At 41.0% G+C, this 12985-nt stretch overlaps 1 long non-coding RNA gene across 1 annotated transcript in view; it reads left to right on the forward strand.

Moving 5' to 3' along the window:
- The first annotated feature begins 244 nt into the window (after window positions 1-244).
- Window positions 245-12985, forward strand: part of LOC308478851 — a 33220-nt gene continuing 20479 nt past the window's right edge. Inside the window, exon 1 of the long non-coding RNA XR_013987335.1 lies at window positions 245-353. This is a non-coding gene — a long non-coding RNA (uncharacterized lncRNA). The remainder of the gene's footprint in view (window positions 354-12985) is intronic.

Raw genomic sequence — 12985 nt, forward strand, 5'->3', positions numbered from 1 at the left:
TTAAAGAACTGCTACAGAGCAAACATATAAAGGGTGATTCACAACACCAAGAAAAATACATGAAGATGAACACCGTCTCGGAACTTAGTATTCCAAAACATTACAAAGCGTATTCATTTCTCTATCCAGTTGTTCTTCAGTATGGTACCTCATACAGTGAGTCAGCTTTGACATTTTAACAATATCCCTTATTCTTAAAAATCAGCCTGAAACCCAAAGTGCCACTGCTTCCCACCCCATCTGTCTCCTCTACATCTCTTTGTGTTCATTCATTAATTCATCATCAGCTTTAAGTCCATTTCGTTAACGCAGGCATTCAAATGACACAAGAGAATTCATTTGAGAGTCTCAAGGTAAGAAATACTCCCTATTTTCATCAAAATGTGGTAATACGGTGTGTGTGTGTGTGTGTGTGTGTGTGAGAGAGAGAGAGAGAGAGAGAGAGAGAGAGAGAGAGAGAGAGAGTCTGGCAATACAGGCAATCTGTATGTATTGCAGTTCATATACACTGCTTATTTACATTATAGTGCTGTTTCATACTGTCCTCATGTAATTTTGTTATTGCAACTTGCTCTGGGCTCCCTTTGGAGAGGAAGGGGAAGGTTATAAATGGGAAAAAATAAATAATGATCACCATAATACAACCACCTATTAAGAAATCATCCACTGAGGCATGGCATGATAAGGTTTGCCAGATCAGAGTGGCAATCTGAAAACAGGCCAAGATGTGACCCTGAATCCTTCCTTCTGCTTTTCTTTGTGCTTCTTCCTTTTCTCCCACCCCCAATGTATATCAAGGGATACAACTGACATAAGGAGATGATAGCATTCTTTTGGTTCTATTGATCATTCTCATTATTAGCCCTTCCAGAAAGCACAGCTACTGCATTTTGCTGCTTGGTCAAAAACCGAGTCCTAAAATAACTTGAATCAGATCAAATTATGCTTAAATCACCTTAATCTCCATTGATTTTCAGTGACACTAAACCAACAATAGAATTATGTTGTTTTATTGTTGTTTGTGGAACACATTGCTCATACAACAAAGTATGTATTTTAAATAATGGACTTTTTACAAAGGATATGTTCTGTTTTGTTTCTTTGTTTTAAAGTTTAACATGTACATTAAATATACAGGCAAGTTCTGGTATCGGCTTCACTTATTATATGCAAACATATGAAATGTTTGCAGTTTTTGTTGATGCAAATTGGATGCACAAACAGCTGTTTTCTATCTATATCACCCCCCGCAAATGCAAACTCAGAGATGAACATCTAAAAGTGCAGCATATTGAAAATGATGCAATACAGTAGTATTTAGATGCCCATTTGAGTTACCTTGCGTCCCTTTAAACCGGGGTAGCAAATGCAGCAATAGGACTTGCTCCCTAGGAAGTGAGTTTAGAAGCGCAGCTTTTTAAAGCTACCTTTGCTGTCACCACAGACTTAATTGGGGCCAAGTAATAAATAGCAAACTATGATCTTTTTGGTCTCTGCTGTTGAGACTGGATTCTCCTCAATCACCTTTATTACTTGCTACCAGTGCACCAGCTGTCACCTAATAACCCCCACCTCAATGTTATTACTGTTGTGTTAATTTAAAAGGAATTCCCAAAGGATATATGCTGAACAGGGGCAGCCCACCCATGAGGCAAGGTCAGGTGAATGGCTCAGGCGGCAGGATCTACAGGGGGGGCAGATGCTGATGTCACTCTTTCTTCCCTCCTTGTTGCTCACACTTTCTTCCATGGCAGGGTGGGAGGTGCCATTCTGGGGTCTGCCTCAGGTGCGAAAATGTATTGAGCCGGCCCTGATGCTGATGATATGTATAACTGAGAACCCCTCTTGGATGAGCTGCTTATGCAGAGGGCTCTTCTTGTCAATCTTAGGATCGGCTAAAATCGAGGCAGTTTATTTCAGTGATGGCAACAGCTATCTTTGTTTTTTAATATATAGATATAATTTTTATTTATTTACTATTTAATAATATACATTCGGGGACGTGGGTGGCGCTGTGGGTTAAACTACAGAGCCTAGGTTCGAATCCCCGCGATGGGGTGAGCTCCCGTTGCTCGGTCCCTGCTCCTGCCAGCCTAGCAGTTCAAAAGCACAAAGTGCAAGTAGATAAATAGGTACCACTCCGGCGGGAAGGTAAACGGCGTTTCCGTGCGCTGCTCTCGTTCGCCAGAAGCGGCTTAGTCATGCTGGCCACATGACCCGGAAGCTGTACGCCGGCTCCCTCAGCCAGTAAAGCAAGATGAGCGCCGCAACCCCAGAGCTGGTCACGACTGGACCTAATGGTCAGGGGTCCCTTTACCTTTATCTTTACCTAATATACATTCACATCATCATTATTCACTTTACTACCCTGGCTCTTTAGAGCCTATAGACTTCCTTCCCTTCCGCCTCGTAGTTTTCAAAATTAACCTTTATATCATTGCATTTTGTACATTTTCCAATTCTAATTACACTCATTACAAAGGACTCAAAATTTAAATAAATATAGAAAGGTAGAAAATTTCTCATTACAAGTCTTCAGACAACCCTGCTAGTGATGTTAATTGCTTACAATAATCTTTCAGATATCGTATAAATTTACTCCAGTCCTTTTGGAATATTTGATCATGCTGGTTTCGGATTTTTCCTGTCAGCTTCACTGGTTCTGCAAAGTCCATCATCTTCATCTGCCACTCTTCTTTTGTTGGTACTTCTTGTTGTTTCCATTTTTGGGCTAAAAGAATTCTTGCCGCAGTTGTTGCATACAGAAACAGTCTTTTATCTTCCCTTGGTATCTCTTCACATACTATACCCAGTAAAAAGGCTTCTGGTTTTTCAACAAAAGTGTTTTTAAACATTTTCTTTATCTCATTATACACCATTTCCCAGAAAGCCTTTACCTTTTTACAGGTCCGCCACATGTGGTAGATTATACCTTCCCTTTCTTTACATTTCCAATATTCATTAGTTCTTGTCTTCTACATTTTGGCCAGTTTAGCTGGTGTTAAATACCATCTATACATCATTTTCATAGCATTTTCTTTAAGTGCACTGCATGCAGTAAAACTAATACCTTCCTTCCACAACCTTTCCCAAGATTCTAACTGAATATTATATCCAAAATCTTTAGCCCATTGTACCATCAGGCAACAGCTATCTTTTATACTAGCTTTAACATAGGCCTGTCACAGTTGTGCAAAATATGCCTCAGTAAATTACTGTTTTGTAAGTTGCTCTATTTAAATTATTCAGATACTGTTACTATGGAACTGCAAGTTTTGTTTGCTCACGTTGCACTCACACAAAAAGAGTCTAATAGTCCCTGGTGTCCGCTGAACTGTGCAAGAGCTCATTAAAGGAAAATACTTTACTAGGTTTACAAGACACACATGAGAACAGCTGAATACTTTCACCACTATTTTTATTTCATGCTTTCTGGTTTTGGCAGAACATGCTTTAAATATAAAAATTAGTCCCCTTCTAGATGTCCTTTTGAGTGTGCATTAATGATGATTTGTGCTCATGATGCTATCAGTGCATTCATACATGATCCTACTTTCAATACACTATGGGTATTTGAGTTTTTTTATTTCCCGCCAGTGCACATCCTGCAACTTCCTGCTGAACTAAAGGATATGTAATAAGAAAAAGAAAAAGAAAAGAGTATCGTCCCAATATGTGATCACAGTGGAGAGACTTTAAAATGGAAATGGGCAGAATAATTTATTATCATTCAAGTAATGTTGGTGGGAATTAATGGAGATAAAGTTATTGACATCTATCAATAATAATAACAATTAGGGAACCCATCTTGGAGTTTTTGTGGGTAAAAAGAAATGATTGATTCTGAGACACCTCGACTTAAAAGAAATACTGTTTAATAGAAGGTGGAGAAGATGAATGTTAGCATGGACTGAATGTCTTAAATAATACCTTTTTTCTTTTTTTAAGTAACCAGTAAATGGAGAATCGGAAGTTTTCTCTTTGTATCTTTTTCTTTCGTTTTTGCTTATATCTTTTCTCTCTCCCCCCTCTCTTTCTTTTTATTGTCCCTTTCTTTTTTCCATTTTTCTCCTCTTTCTTTTTCTTCTGCTTCTTCTTCCTTCTTTGGAGTTTTATTAAGGTCCAGAGATTGTATACTTATGGGGATGGCAGATGGTTGATGGAGGACCCTGGGTGAGAGTCAGGGAATGGCCCTCTCCCAGGGTGAGAGGCTGGGAGGAGAAAGGAAAGATTCCAGGTGGGTTGTAAGAGCTAAGAATTACTTTAAAGAGAGGACTCTGTATTCTACTTATTCAATTTGTATTTTTTGTAGTTATAATTTTACTGTATTTAAAAAAGAAAATTTAAATTTAAAAAAGAAAATAATAAAAAACATGAATATTAAGGGATTGTAAATTATACTAGAACAATGGTGGCTTCTGATGTCTCTATCTTGGGTATGCAAATGCTTTCATAGTAATACAAAGGTCCTGTCTAGTATGCAAGTCAGATTCATGCCAACACTTTACTTAATCTACTAAGTGCCCTTAATTTTCACTACCATTAGTAGCAAAGGAAAGTGGCTCTGCATATCATATGTAACTCCACTTTCCAGGTATGAAAATGTTATACTTTTTACCATTCAAAACCTTGTGTGGAAGTCTCACATTCTGAGCTCACGAATCCTGCTATTATATATTCCTGTTTGAGAGACTTCACCTATATGTGAATTGACAATGCAAACAAAAAAATGTGCAGCTGAGAGGTAAATTATTATAATATGAATATAAATCTAGAATAGAATAGATGAAGCATTTCCTCCAAAACTCGTTTTAATAAACTGCTCAATTATTTCTGTTATGCATGCAAATCCTCTTACAGATGAAAACAAAGGCACTATAATTAGTTTGTTATAAGCATCCCCCCAGAACAATTCCCTAACTTATAAAGACACTGTATTTTTTAAAGTAATGTTTATTTCTAAATTAGGTTACACTGAATGAACTTTCCAGTTTAATTATGAATATTATAACCTTTATACATAAAAGAAAGGAACGAAACAAAGGTGAATGTTTGCCTGATTAGTGACACAAGCAAACAGCCAATAATAATAAATAACCCCAGGAACTATACCAGAATGGTTCTAGAAAGGCCTTTGAGGTGATTTATTAACATTGGCATTCTGTTCCAGCTTCTTTTTCAATCTGCTTGCAAAAACTGAGTTCATTTTCCCCCCAGATGCAAGCTGTATGGATCAGGGAATCTATGAAGGAAAATGTGTTTGGATGCTTTCTATTAGGAAATGCAACCTTCTTGCCACCAACTAAGAAAGTATTGTATATAATAAAAGAGGACAAAAAATCAGGTGCAATAAAGTCCCTGCATTAGAGGATCTGCATGGTATTCCACATGGTTGCAATTGGCAGAGCAGCAAAAACGAACTCACGTTTCAAACTGTTTCCTTAATATAGCACATGGAACGTGAGAATGTACCACTGTATTATGGAAGAGGAGTTTTCAGCACAGCTTCTGAAGTGTTTGGTAATTCAGTTAAGAAACAATGTTAACCGTTGATGGCTAAAGGGGATTATGGTAGCTTTTTGTTGACTTCTGCTTGTGGACAGGAGCAGCACTCATTGGTCTGTGGTGTGTTCTGAGCACCATGACAAATGTGAGATGAGGAATGTGCTGAACCACTTCCCCTCTTTTTGAGTAAACAGTTACAAATGCCCAGCTATTTTGTAAGCTGCTTTGAGACTCTTTTCTAAGAGGCATGGGATAAATTTAATAAATAAATGAAATGGCTAGCCTTTCCAGATTGTGTCCCATACTGAAATCTGATATCTTTAATGGCAGTCTGGTAAGCAGAACTACCTTATGCCCAACTCTCAGTCCCTCTCAGTGCTGCCTTATGTGGACTTGCATATCACACAATAAAAGAGATATATTCCAAATGCATGAAATCACCCATCACGTGTGCAAAGGAAATATTTCTGGCAGCATGTGTAGGAAGCCCAAGATGAATAGAAAGACATTTCTGCCACTCAAAGGAGCAAGATCTTTAATATAATGGTTTAATAGTATTTCTAGTTTTCATTTATTTAAATTTGCCTTCAAAACACATCAGGCTCCTAACAGAAAGGCAGAAGCAACTCTGTAGCATTCAGTACCTTAAAGGAGCACAATTTAATTTTCAGCCCCCAAATGTGAAGAAGATTACAAGTCAAAGCAAATTTGCTGCTTGAACATCTGACTTGCTTGAAATGCACCCGAAGGTATGAAGGGATATAACTGTCTTTACTGGTAAGCCCCCTTGACGCTTGGCCTTTTCTGACACTTAGGAAGATAACCATCCATAATGTCATGGCTACAAAAGAAATTCTTCAAGACATAGCAAAGAGATTATTTTGCAGCTATGGAGATCATTGGCCTGAGAAAATGACATTTGGAAGAAAAGTCTCTGTGTGCCCCAATAGGGGGCATTTGTCAGTTCTGGAGTAAGCAATGCCAGTGGGGTGAACTATTTGGAGTTAATTTCCAACGCTGTTCTTTATTGTACATTGTAGGAAATTGAAATTATATCCCACTACAGTAAGTTAGCAAAATGAAGTTGATTAAGCTTTCCCCCTCTGGAGTACCCTATGCCAACTAAGACAAAGTTTTTCACATCTCATTGAAGCAAGTCTTTCTGAATCAAGGGGGGGGGGGGGAATTATTTGACACATCTCCTCCAGCCATTGAAAAGCAGTTGACTCATGTAGCTACAGCATCATGACTTGCCATCCTGTTGTTCTGAGTTTGTTTCTGAATCCAGGCACTTCTAAGGGGAAAGAGATCAATTGGAACAAAAGGTCTACAAGAAATGACTCTAATGGAAGCAAACAGTTGGTGGGCAAGGGGGGAAATGGGTGGTAATACTGACTCCATGTAAACCAACCAGTGCAGGGCATGAACATCAGTGGTACATTTCCAGAGCGCAAAAAAATGCATGTTTAAAGCAAATCATATGCTTTGCCTCCCCTTCCTCAAAAGAGCTCAGAGTGGCGTACCTGAATATGATGACCTTGGGGATGAGTGATACTGGGACAGTTTCTTTCCCTCAGCCTTAACCTACCTCACAGGGTTGTTATGAGGATAAACTGTGGCAGAGAAAAGCCATATATGCCACCTTGAGCTCCTCTGAGGAAAGGTGGGATATAAATATATATTAAAAATGGGATAACCTGCTTTATGCTCACACCAACCATGTGAAATAGGTTCGGTTGAGAGACAGTGATTGGCTGGAGGCCACACAGTGAACCTCAGGGCAGAGAAGATTTAAACTCTCATCTACCTTATCTTAGTTCATCATACCAACCACTATATCACAAAGTATTAATGTTTCTGAAGTACATTTTAGTCACAGTCTAATAAAGAGGAAGGGAGGCTTGTGGTTGCAGTCCTAAACACACTTACTGAGTAAACCCCACTGGCTACACTGGGACTTGCTTCTGAGTAAACAAGCATAGCAAGGCCAACGAAGTGAATGAGCTTAAACAAGTGAAAACTGTGCTGAATTATGCCCACAGTATACTTTATGGTAATAAATTCTCTTCATGTTAACACTGCATATGAAGAAAAACACATTGCACATCTGCACTGATTAAAGATATAGCAACATTGTTTGTTTGTTTGTTTGTTTAAAATATCTATTAATGTGCCCTTAATGTGAAAACCACAGCACAGGAAACAATAATTATAATTAAAAATGGTCTCAAATAATATAAATCTGATGAAATGAGAAAAATACATAAGACTTTAATATACTGTATAATATTCTTTTGCTTCCTGGCTGTAACATCAAACCGCTAACTTTATCCTGCCAGTTTGCAACTTCTAGCTAGCATTGTGCTGTTGCAGTTAGCCAGGACTGTTGTCAAGATAGTCTATATGAGCAACAAGAAAGATTCTTGACTGAGGACCCCCCCCCCCCCCACAAATAGAAAGGGATGGGAGTGTCAGTATTTTTTCATTTCATCCCTTCATGAAGGAAGGCTGTGGTGGGTTCCCTCAACTTTGAGGTGAGAGACATAGGCAACAAAGCATAAATATTTGTTAACAGTAGAGAGGAAAAAGAGGAGGGTGGGGCAACATAAACCCAAAAATGAGGGAGGAGTTTCAGTTTCAAAACAACTCGTTAATAATAATAATAGATTTATTGCATTAGCCATGTGGCCATAGCATGATATACATTGAAATAACAACATAAAATGGGGGTGGGGAGGTAGAGGTAGATATCGTCCTGGGCGAATATTTAAAGAAAGAGAAAAAAAAAACAAAAACTGCTGAGGCTGGAGGAGGACCGTTGAAGGGTCCTTCAGCTCCTCAGATTAGTCCTAACTCGATTGTCCTTGTACAATAAGGCTACTTGGAACTTCGTTCGGTTGTGCGGCGTATGGACTGCAGCTGTGGTGTTAAGGAAGAAGTTAGTGCCGCTTTCCTCTTCATCACACTAAGCAGGAAGTTAGCTGTCATCTCGGTAATCCAACAATCAGAATCCTGCAAAAAGAGGGACACTATCCAAGGCTGGATTGGGAGATGGAACTTATTCACGAGGGGAGTTAAAAACCGAGATCTTTCATCTGTCCAGTTGGGACAGAAGAGCATTACATGTTCCATAGTCTCCAGGGCCGTGTCATTACAGGAGCATGTTCTGTTTGCGATGGGAACTCTGGAATAACGACCCAACGGAACTGCTGTAGGATAACAGTTGAGACGGGCACAGGTAAAGGCCCTTCGCTTAGCCTCCGAAGAAATTGTGAAGCAGTATAGAGGGATCCCTTCAGGGGGTGGAATAGCTAGGGCTAGGCCTGAACACGGTCCTCTTGCACAAGAAGCTGTGTTAGAGAAGTCAAGTTGCTGTAGTTTCTTTTTAATTGGGGGTAGGGCCACCGGGCTGATACACTCTAAGTTAAGAACAGTTTTACAATTCAAATTGAGAAGAGAGCGGAATTTGAGGTTAATTGTAGTTTTCCAAGGGGAATTATGAATATCTCTTAGGATCAGATTGGAAAAGCCACCTCTAATTCGAGCATCCGATGCTAATAGGTGGAAGGTGTAGGAAATGGCTCGACTCCATGCTCGTCTAACAATTGAAGGCTGGGCGAACTCGAGTCGTAGGGCTGCACCTGAGACACATCTCGGGACGCCGGAAAGAGATCTCAGAAACATATGAAGTGGGCGATCCAAGTTACCTGATATTGCTGTAGTCCATACTTCGCATCCATATAATAATTTAGGGACAACTTTGGCATTAAATATTTGAATTGCTGCTGGAAGGTGTTTGCCGCCCTTCTGGTGGTAAAATCGGACAATGGCGTTAGAGGTCGTGGTTGCAGCGAGAAAGGCAGATTGTAGATGGGTGGTCAGTAGTGATTAATAAACTCAGTAGTGATTAATAAACATGCAAAAGAAAAGAAAAGATATGCAAAAGACATTTTCTAGCTCCCCCCTCTCTGTCAAATAGTACATTCTGCCTGAACCAGGCAGTGATGCTGCTGTAGCTTTGTGTTACCTAGCAACAACTTGTGCTTACTTATTTAGTAAGTTTTCAGGAAAGTAATCATTATGCAGTCGCTTGAATAGCAATAAGGAAATAACAAACACACCTCAGCAGCTTTAGTGCACTAAGGATGTATCTAGTCAGTCTCTTACTAGCTTGCTCCTTCAAATATGGGCTTGTTGAAATGGTCAGCAAATCTGATCAATTTAACTGCAGTGATGACTCTGCCCTTGTTTTGTTTGCCAAATCAAGGTAACTGATGATGGTTTTCTAGTCAAAGTCGATGTACTTGCTTATAGGGCTGGTATACTGGGGGGCAGATACAGGAGTAGGTGATTTGCGACTCTGGACTTCATGGTTTTCTGGGGAATTTAAATTTATAATGCGTACTTCTTCACTTACATCACAATGTGGTAAGCCAGCCTTGCTGCATTTGGTGGGGTCTTCCTGATTATTCTGCTTAGTGCCCAATCCTGTCCTGATAGCATATATATTTCTAATGAAAGATGTAAGAAGGCAGCAATTTCTGTTCTGATCTGCATTCATCACAATCAGTGCTGCTTCCATTCTGCTGCAGCTTGGTCTCTGTCAAATTATTTGTTTTGCTATCCATGGTAAGTTTTTATATGAGACCTTTTGGTGAAAGCTAGGTGAATGCAGGTGGTGCTATGGTCTAAACCACTGAGCCTAGGGCTTGCCGATCGGAAGGTCGGCGGTTCGAATCCCCGCGACAGGGTGTGCTCCCATTGTTCGGTCCCTGTTCTTGCCAACCTAGCAGTTTAAAAGCATGTCAAAGTGCAAATAGATACATAGGTACCGCTCCGGCAGGAAGGTAAATGGCGTTTCCGTGTGCTGCTCTGGTTTCGCCAGAAGTGTCTTAGTCATGCTGGCCACATGACCCGGAAAAACTGTCTGCGGACAAACGTCGGTTCCCTTGACCAGTAAAGTGAGATGAGCGCCACAACCCCAGAGTCGTTCGCGACTGGACTGAACTGTCAGGGGTCCTTTACTTCTAGGTAAAAAAAGATGTTGCTGTTATTATCATTAGTTTTAAATTTCAAAATTAACATGAAACAACATATACTTGTAAAGTATTTGCTTCATTAGAGTATGCAATACATATATTAGAGTATGCAATACATATACAGTGGTACCTCGGGTTAAGTACTTAATTCGTTCCGGAGGTCCGTACTTAACCTGAAACTGTTCTTAACCTGAAGCACCACTTTAGTTAATGGGGCCTCCTGCTGCTGCTGCGCCGCTGGAGCACGATTTCTGTTCTCATCCTGAAGCAAAGTTCTTAACCTGAAGCACTATTTCTGGGTTAGTGGAGTCTGTAACCTGAAGCATATGTAACCTGAGGTACCACTGTATTGCAATGTGGTGCTATGGAAGGGCAAGAGAAGCTGTGTTTTCCTCCTTCGAAAGTTAGATGTCTGAATAATAGACAAGTTTTGGAAAATTGTGAGGTGTTTTCGGACGACAGGCAAACGTCAAGCCAGAAGTGCATACAGTCATACCTTGGGTTGAATGTGCTTCAGGTTGAGCGCTTTCGGGTTGCGCTTCGCGGCAACCTGGAAGTAACAGAGCGCGTTACTTCCGCGTTTCACCGCTCACGTATGTGCAGACGCTCAAAATGATGTCATGCGCATGCGCGGAAGCGGCAAAACGCGACCCGCGCACGCGCAGACGCACCATCACGTCTTACGTTCCGTTCAGGCTGCGAACGGGGCTCCAGAATGGATCCCGTTCGCATCCCGAGGTACCACTGTATGTGGTTCAGCCAGCTCCAATTCCAAACAGAGTGCTATGTTACTGGCATTTGACATCCCATCATGTTGAGCTTGGGACTATGCAGGTTGCATAAAGGCATACCTTAAAACTGCAGTGAAGCTACAAAACAAAAAGTGCACGGCTCGTACCACGCTTCAGCTGTGCATTTCATGCTATAGCTCCCCCCCCCCAAAACCTGATTTAGTTATTCAAAATGAAATAGTGGAGGCAGTTAATCCTGAACCCACCAGGGATCCTGAACAAAATGGCAGCACAAGGGAGATGCAACAATGTGGGAATATCTGTTGCCATGCCAACCTTTGAATTTAAAGCTACAGCAGAACAGATACTATTGTTATGTTATATATTATACAGGGTTTCTCCAACGGTAACGTAATAAAGGCAATGCCTTCCCCCGCATGTTAATCTTTAGAATAGCACAACTTGCCATAAACAAGAAAGACGTCTCTTAATACCAGAATCCTGTAGGAATATAATGGTTTGTACATTTGGAAACTGATTGCATTTAGCTTACTGGGGCATGTTACCATCTGTCAGGAGAACCTAACTCACAGGGCTGTTGTAAGGAGAAATGGGAAGAACCATTGAACATTTTTTGGGAGGGACCAGAGTGCAGAGCTTCAGATAATGTCCTTCTGGATAAGGCCAGTGGCCCATCTAATTCAGCATTCTGTGGTCACAGCAGCCAACCAAATGCCCATGGGAAGCTCAAAAGCAGGACCCGAGCACAACAGCGCTCCCTTGACTCAGGGCTGTCTGAAGCATATGTAGCGCCGGGGTGCAAAGATCCACCCGGCGCTCCCCGCCAGGTTGTCCAGTCCCAGGCACGCAGGAGGGCGGAGCCGGCCAGCTGCCTCAGCATCTCGCTGGCTTGGTCGCCCCAGAACTCAGCAGCTCTGAACGACGGGTGGGCTCTTCCCCAGACTCAACTCTTGGGCCTCGGACTCTCGGCCTGGTGCCCCTGAGAGCCCGGCGCCTATAAGTAAGATGGCCCAGCCTTATGATTCCCTAGCAACTTGAATCCTGCCATTGATACAGGAGGTAATATAGTCACTGTAACTAGTAGCCGTTGATAGGATAATGCTGGATTTACACACGAAAGACCCAGATTCATATTTCTGCTCACCTGATAGCCTTGGACAAGCGGATGCCTCTCAGTCAAAGCTGGCTTAAAAGGCTGTTGTGAAGATGAATGAAAATATATATGTAAAGCATTTTGCTCGCTGGAAGTGCTATAGACATGATAAATCACAAACAAGCACCTTAGAGTTAAGCTTTAGAATACAGTTCTGCATGCCGGCAAATACCTTTCCGCAATGTATTCTGAGCCATGCACTTTCAGCAAGCTACCTATCAAACTGCAACCCTCAGCTCCTTCAAAATAGAAGTCTCATTTTTTATTTTGATTGAGGGATTTAATCACAATGCTGGGTAATGAGGGTAGATATGATGCTTCCTGGTGACAGCCATGAATAGGAAAACTGACTGCATGAATGCTAAGAGTGCAGAAAAATGTGCTCATAAATGTTGCTGGCAGGTATTCAGCTGCAGCTTCAACCATGTACCAGGGAACTTGGGGCATTTGTCACTGGCGAGTTTTACTGATGATTTTCCAGATACTTGCTTTCAGATCTGCTTGCAAATGAATGATGGGCCAAGCCACACATCATA

The sequence above is a fragment of the Podarcis pityusensis genome (assembly GCF_964106645.2).
Source record: "Podarcis pityusensis genome assembly, chromosome: 6".
Lineage (NCBI taxonomy): Eukaryota > Metazoa > Chordata > Lepidosauria > Squamata > Lacertidae > Podarcis > Podarcis pityusensis.